The sequence below is a fragment of the Aricia agestis genome, chromosome 5, assembly GCF_905147365.1.
Source record: "Aricia agestis chromosome 5, ilAriAges1.1, whole genome shotgun sequence".
In the NCBI taxonomy this organism is placed as follows: domain Eukaryota; kingdom Metazoa; phylum Arthropoda; class Insecta; order Lepidoptera; family Lycaenidae; genus Aricia; species Aricia agestis.
Genome location: NC_056410.1, coordinates 20970823 through 20977988, shown reverse-complemented (window position 1 = coordinate 20977988; position 7166 = coordinate 20970823). Strand labels below are relative to the sequence as shown.

The window sequence follows — 7166 nt, the reverse complement described above, 5'->3', positions numbered from 1 at the left end:
AAGTAAGTTCTCGCAACTGACCCCATTACAAACTCTCTAAGTGCGCCTTAAATTCGCTAAACGTGCCCCAATCAATGGGCGAGGATAAATTTTGGTTTGTTTCAATTACTTCCCACTTAGCTTCTCGTTACTTAGTTGAACATTAACCAAAATAAATTAAGATTTTCATAGTATATCTGTTAATTAAAGTAACTTTGTTGTAAGTTGTTTGTGGATTCCAACAAAGCATAAATTGATATATGGGAAGACTGATCGAATCCGGTCAAACTGAGCGCAGTCCGATCTGTCCGGACTCGCTTTGTGCGATCAGCCCTAAGTACAATGAGGGGCCGATATGAAGAGCCAGCATGCTAATGGGGATTGTGTGCAACAATAAATGGTTAAATATTATTGTGAAGCCTAAAATAGTCGATTTTACACTCAGGAAAAGCTAATATTACAAATATGCACAAAGAGTAATAATATTTTCGATCGCGGGGATATTAAACGTTTTTTTATCCAAATATCGCGCGTCACACCTAAGCGTCTATTCTGAACACCGATCCAAAGTCTACAAACTTCAAAAAGGGAATTCTGGAATCGAAACTTTATGGGAATATTCTACAAATCGAGTCCAACTTCGTTCTACAAACCGTTCGAGATCCGAGAATTATTCCGGTAAATGATGAAGTTTAAGCGCTGGACGCACTCGGGACTTCCGCTAATTCCCCGGCGGTCGAAGTTTGGATCCGTTAAGTGATTGTGACCCATTGGACTTGCACTTTGTTACTCAATCTCGGATTATGTCTTGGGAATTTTGAGACGCCGCATATCTTGCGGAATTAAGATTTGGTGTTAAAACCGATCGTTAAATTTTGAGATAGACTTACTTTTCTGGCTTTAATTTAAACTATAAAATGTAATTTGTGTGCATAGATTCATATTCTATAATTAAAATAATATATTTCAGGACCAATTTTTCTCAAAATCATAAGAGTCTTCCTCAAATTAGATAGCTAGTAAGGCAGGCGCTGTAAAATACACAATTGATACACAAAATGTTTAATGGTGTAAATTGTAGACATTGAAATAGTTTTTTTCCTAAGTCTGTCATATCTCGAAGAAGGTTCAACGTTATCAAGTCAGTATTTTTTTAGAAAAATGAACATAGCTTACCCGTATAGGTATGTCCGTTTATATGTTCAAACATACGTTTGATTTTACATGAGCCACAGCTTCAGTTACTAAACCTGTTGATAACAATGTAATGTAACTTAGTCGTTACACAACTTAGTCTAATGGCTACAATTATCCGAACCTGGAGAAGTGGTCTATTGTTATCGGCGCGTTTACTGCCGGAGACTGCATTAGCGTGGTGTAATGAGGTGCCAACTTGTGTATTGCCAGACTAAAAGGCTTATAATGCCGGTTGATCCGGCCTGACCGCAGCCCATTAGGGCCCCATATTATATAGGGAGGCTGATCGAACTGACAGGCCGGCCTGACTCGTGCTCATACTGGAATGTGAATGGAATGCCTGTCAATACAAACGAAACAGTCAGCTTCCTCGTATATAGGGCCTTAACGTATCGATTGAATAGGGGCAATAATTAAATGCCCTCGACATTTTTGTCCACACTCCGGCGACGCGCACTGGCGTTGAAACTGAAGTTTGGTACAGTATTTTGAGAGAGAGAAAATGTGTTTTACCTGCATAATCGCACTAATATTATAAAGGCGAAAGTTTGTGAGTTTGTATGTTTGTTTAATAAAACTTTGAATGGAGTAATTTGATATACAGTAAAAAGTATGTATTAATCCAGGGTGATTACCATTTAACGAGAAGAGGCAAAGGGGTATAAAGATTTTTATATGGAGCCTGGCCGACCTACTGTCCACAATTGTGTTTTTCCGCGTTCACGAATTTTTTTCACATTTTTCATACGCGTTGTATGAAATGATGTGAAACCTCGCACATATTTCGTCCGCACCGTACGCGCCGCCTTTCGTGTACCAAGCGGTGCATTCGACGCGTACGGTGCTGATAAAATAGGTGCGATCAGCTGACAGGCTTGAAACGTGTGAACAGCCTTCATCTTAATATTAAATTATTAAATTAACTGTTTAATGGAATTTTAACCAATTGGAATGCGTTTTACGTAGAAATAATATTGCAAACAACCTATGCGAAGGTGGTTTGCCATATTTAAATGGCACAAAAATATTATACTAACAAACCCGCATCGAAACCATATTATAGAAACTTTATTATTGTAAAATTATTTAGCGAAACCATCCTTCAGTTGCGACCACAAAACCAACAACACTACTGTGTTCCAAAAACGTAAAAACTCTAAACCGTCCGAACCAATTTATTTACACCAAACAAAGATATTTTAGAGCACACATTTATATTTTTGCTGGAACATTTTTAACTGTAAGTGGTCGGTGCGATTGCGGCTAATTTATGTACATAATTTGGCGGGGACTGCCGCATGTTTTGTTCCCCTAATTAATTGCTGGCGCCCAACAAATCGCCCGACAGGACCTGAGATTTTAATACATAGAGTACATTTTGTTAGTGAAACTTCTGTTTGTGGTTTATTGTATGTTGTGAGTTGCAGTTTTAATTTATTATTGTGAGTTCAAATTTAATCTGAATATCAAATATTATCATCTCGATAGTTAAAATTATCTAAGTTTGAAAATGTTTTGAATTTACTTATGTTGAATAAAAACTATATTGCTTGATAATTTTAGTATCTACATTAATAATGTGAAAACACATTACGTATTTCATAAGGATAATAATAATTTTATAATATCTTTAACCATCTCAAGTTTGTTCGAAGATAATCACGATAAAAACATAAAATCTAAGAGCTTTGAGAGCATAATAAAAACGGATTATTAAAAATATTTCAAGCTCGAGTCGTTCTGCTTCGGATCCTCGACTATTAAGTGTCACATTAACTCGGTTTTTAGTACAAAATAAAATGGACCGAGCATATTTCAACTTAATGGCTGTATTAAGATGCTAACTTTCAGGCTAAATTCTGATCTGCAATAATATAATGGAGTCGGACCCTATCTACGCATTAAGATGACGTCAATATCAGGGCCCCAGTAGGGCCAACGACGTGATATGGATCAACTGCAAGACACGAGAACACTGCGGTTAACCTGATTTCTAAGCATCTTAGTTTGATTGTTCCTAAGCATAATATAATATGCAAAAAGTGCTGTTAAGGCTAATAATAATTAGTGTCGCCATAAAGACCATCGGTGTCGACACCGACCCAAGCATTTCATACATCTCAGGCCCTGCGAGAGCAAGTGCGTTTGGCGTAAGACTAAAATGAGCCTATAAGAGCTCATCCTTACTTGCGAAATGATGGGACTAAATTCTAAAAATGAATTTTATGATGCCTCCTCTTTGTATTAGGGCAGTAATATCAGGCCCGTTTCGAGCAATAATTTCTTTAATTGCGGACTCAAGCACTTCGCTGTTATTTATCAATTATATAGATCGGTTTATGACATCGAGGGGGAAATTATCGTTCACCTAATTTTTATTTCCTTTGGACCAATTTAATGCTTCCTTGAAAGAAATTTATTGATGAAATTATAAAATGTTGCATTCATAAACTGTGTATTAAAACATTTCAATATGTTGAAAAATCTTATTTTTTTCTATACTTAACTAATTTTTTTTGTTACCTTCCAATTGATGAAAATGATGAAATTTGGCATAGACATGGAGTACATCTCAGGGAAGGTTATGAGTTTTAAAATACTCGAAATGTTTGACTATAAACGTTCATCAACCACATCACAGCTAATATAAATCAAATGAATCAAATTTAAATATGTGAGTCGATAAACGGCGCCTACGTGCCTCGAATGTTTCATCGCTACTTGAAAACATATAATTGGAACTCGCCACGGCAACGCCGCACCGCGCCGCAAAACTTGTCTCATTTCTATCGATAAAGTTTATAATTTACATGGCTTCATGAGTAGTTTCTATTTCTTTAATTAACGTTATATAGAAGTTGTTGTTAAACCCGCAACATAAAATATATTAATTAACTGGCTTTCAAAATGTTTACATCAGAGAGAGGTAGACATACAAAAGGTACTCGCGTATTTTTACTCGACTGCGCCAGCAGGAGGGTAAGATTTTTCTAAAGTAGTAATACTAGATGACGCCCGCAACTCCGATGCACCAAAATTAAAGTTTTCCGGAATAAAAAGTACTTTTTCCGGAGAAAGTATCTCCATACCAAATTTTAGCAAAATCGATTTAGTTGTTTTCGCGTGAAGAGGTTACAGCAGAAACATTTTCGCATATAACATGTTTATGGATGGGTGTATACTGTATAGTGTATACTGTATGTATTAATTAAAGTTTGGCATACTCTGCAGTGTGCACCCTATGACTTGATTGCTTTGCTTGATGGCTTTTAGCTTGAGACTATACAGTATACAGTTGCGTATCCGCACACAATATCGGGCCGTGTGTCTCCGGTATAGACAAGTGTAGGCAGCCGTTAGCATCAACTGATGGTACATTAGCATACGCCCCATATACGCGACGGCGAGACGGTGTTAACGCCACTCAATATTGTTTGTGATCATACATAATTTCCTGCTAGAATATGGACGTATAATTTTCAAGTAATACGATCGAAGACAGAGTGCGAATAACTAGAGTGTTCCTACACTGTTCCTATAATACTATGCTAAATTTGTACTTTATTATACTAATATTATAAAGCGGAAGAGTTTGTTTGTTTGTTTGAACGCTCTAATCTCAGGAACTACTAGTCCGATTTGCAAAATTCTTTCAATGTTAGATAGCTCATTTGTGAGGTAGGCTATAGGCTATACTTTATTACGCTAAGACTAATAGGAGCGAAGAAATAGGGAAAAATGTGGAAAAAATGGCAATTATTGTTTTGTCATATAATTTACTTCTAGTAAAAACTGTTCGCGCCCTTAGCGCAAACAACAGCGCGACTGTGTTTTAGCGGGCCCTGGCGAGGCGCGCGGGGCGCGGCTTGCGGACCCCCTTCACCTCACGCTGCGCGGGCGCAGCTACCACTCATCTTCGGGCCGACTCGACAGCTAGTCGTACTTAATAATTTATCACCTTTTATTGACAATAGTAATATCATTCGTGTAGGCGGAAGGCTTAACAATTCACCTTATGATTACAATGTTAAGCATCCGATATTATTATGTAGTAAGCATAAACTTACAAAGTTAATATTTGAATCACAGCATGTAAGCCTATTGCATGCTGGTCCACAATTACTTTTGGCAAATATTTGTCAAAATTATTGGCCTATGGGGGGCAGAAACTTCTATCTTCTTCTAATCTATAGTTCATAAATGTTTAAAATGTTTTAGGTATAGAGCCGAAAATTTACAACCAGTAATGGGACAGCATCCTGCCGTTCCCTTCTACATTGTTTCCCTTTCCCTTTCTACATTGTTCAGTAGATTATGCGGGCCCAGCACTGATAGCTGACCGGAAGGGTCGAGGATGCAAGCTAACAAAGTCTTACTTGTGTATCATCGTCTGTCTCGCTACGAAAGCCGTGCATTTGGAGCTCGTCACGGAGCTCACCAAACAGGCTTATATCGCTGCGCTAAATAGATTTATCGCCCGCCGCGGTAAGCCGCGCAGTATTCTGTCCGACAACGGCACAAACTTTGTCGGCGCTGCTAATGAGCTTTCTTCTTTCTTGCAGGAACCTGATATTCCTTCTGAGTTCGCCAACGAAGGTATAGAATTTTCCTTTGTACCTCCTTATACTCCGCACTTCAATGGCATCGCCGAGGCTGCTGTCAAATCGACAAAGTACCATTTAAAACGATTGCTACAGCAAACGCACTTTACTTATGAGGAGCTAGCCACATGTTTAACCCAAATAGAGGCAGTCTTAAATTCCCGTCTCCTCACTCCTCTCTCGTCAGACTTTCATGATTTTACCGTCTTTACCCCCGCTCACTTCCTCATCGGACGCTCGCTCACATCTGTGCCTCAAGCACGGGCCCCAGATGGAACCATTACAACCCTTCAGCGTTACCAGCGAGTGGCCCGCATAAAGGATCATTTTTGGACTCGTTTCCAATTAGAGTATATTTCTACATTACAGAAAAGACCAAGTGGCACACTTCCCATGGTGCCATATCAGTGGGCACGCTCGTGCTCATCAGGGACAAGGATGTCCCACCTCTCTGCTGGCACTTGGGCAGAGTCGTCCACCTGCATCCCGGCGCCGACGGTGTCTCCAGGGTGGCTGACATCAATACCCGGTAGGGTATCATCAGGAGGGCCTTCAACGCCATCTGCCCTCTTTCTATTGAAGACACTTCAAGGCGGGGAGCATGTTCGCGCCCTTAGCGCAAGCAACAGCGCGACTGTGTTCGCGGCCTTAGCGGGCCCTGGCGGGGCGCCCTTCACCTCACGCTACCACTCATCATCGGGCCGACTCGACAGCTAGTCGTTACCAGTTGCTTAAACCTTTGTAGAAATTCATAATATACACGTAATATACAGTCCGCTCTTTTATTAGAAGATTCCCACGTAATCAAAACCTTTGCTCCCTTATTTAATAATAAAAAAAAACCTATTATCCGGCCTAACGAATGTACATGAAAAAAACTCATTAAAATCCGTTGAGCCGTTTTGGAGGAGTTCGCGCGCAGAAACTCTTTGACACGAAAATTTTATATATTAGATTTTCTAATTCTCTATATTAAATAAATACCTAGATGCCTGCATAAATCTTTTTGGTTTAGGTATTAAATACACAACAATCATCACAAAATTGAGATAGTTCAAAACAGCAATTTTCACAAACACAATTAAGCATTTCTCAAGAAAGAGGTTCCAACAAAGTCCTTGTAAACAAATGGGTGTTGTTAAAAATTAATCTGCCAGGGAACAATTAAAGGGGTAGTCTGGTGTAATGAGAATGTCCTGCTGCGTCAAGACCTGGGACTACCAGCAGCTTGTGATTAAGTGGTTTCATTTGGGTGCGCAAATTGTAATTATGTTTGGGAAAATATATTTTTGTCTCTATCTTGACTTCTTTTTGAGAATGGTGATTGATGTGGCATGAATCCATACTAATACTATAAATACAAAAGTGTGTATGTCTGCCTGTCTATCT

The 7166-nt window shown here is 39.0% G+C and overlaps 1 pseudogene; it reads left to right on the top strand.

Moving 5' to 3' along the window:
• Nucleotides 1–1140: 1140 nt before the first annotated feature.
• On the top strand, nt 1141–6311 carry LOC121727154 (annotated as a pseudogene).
• The last annotated feature ends 855 nt before the right edge of the window (nt 6312–7166 follow it).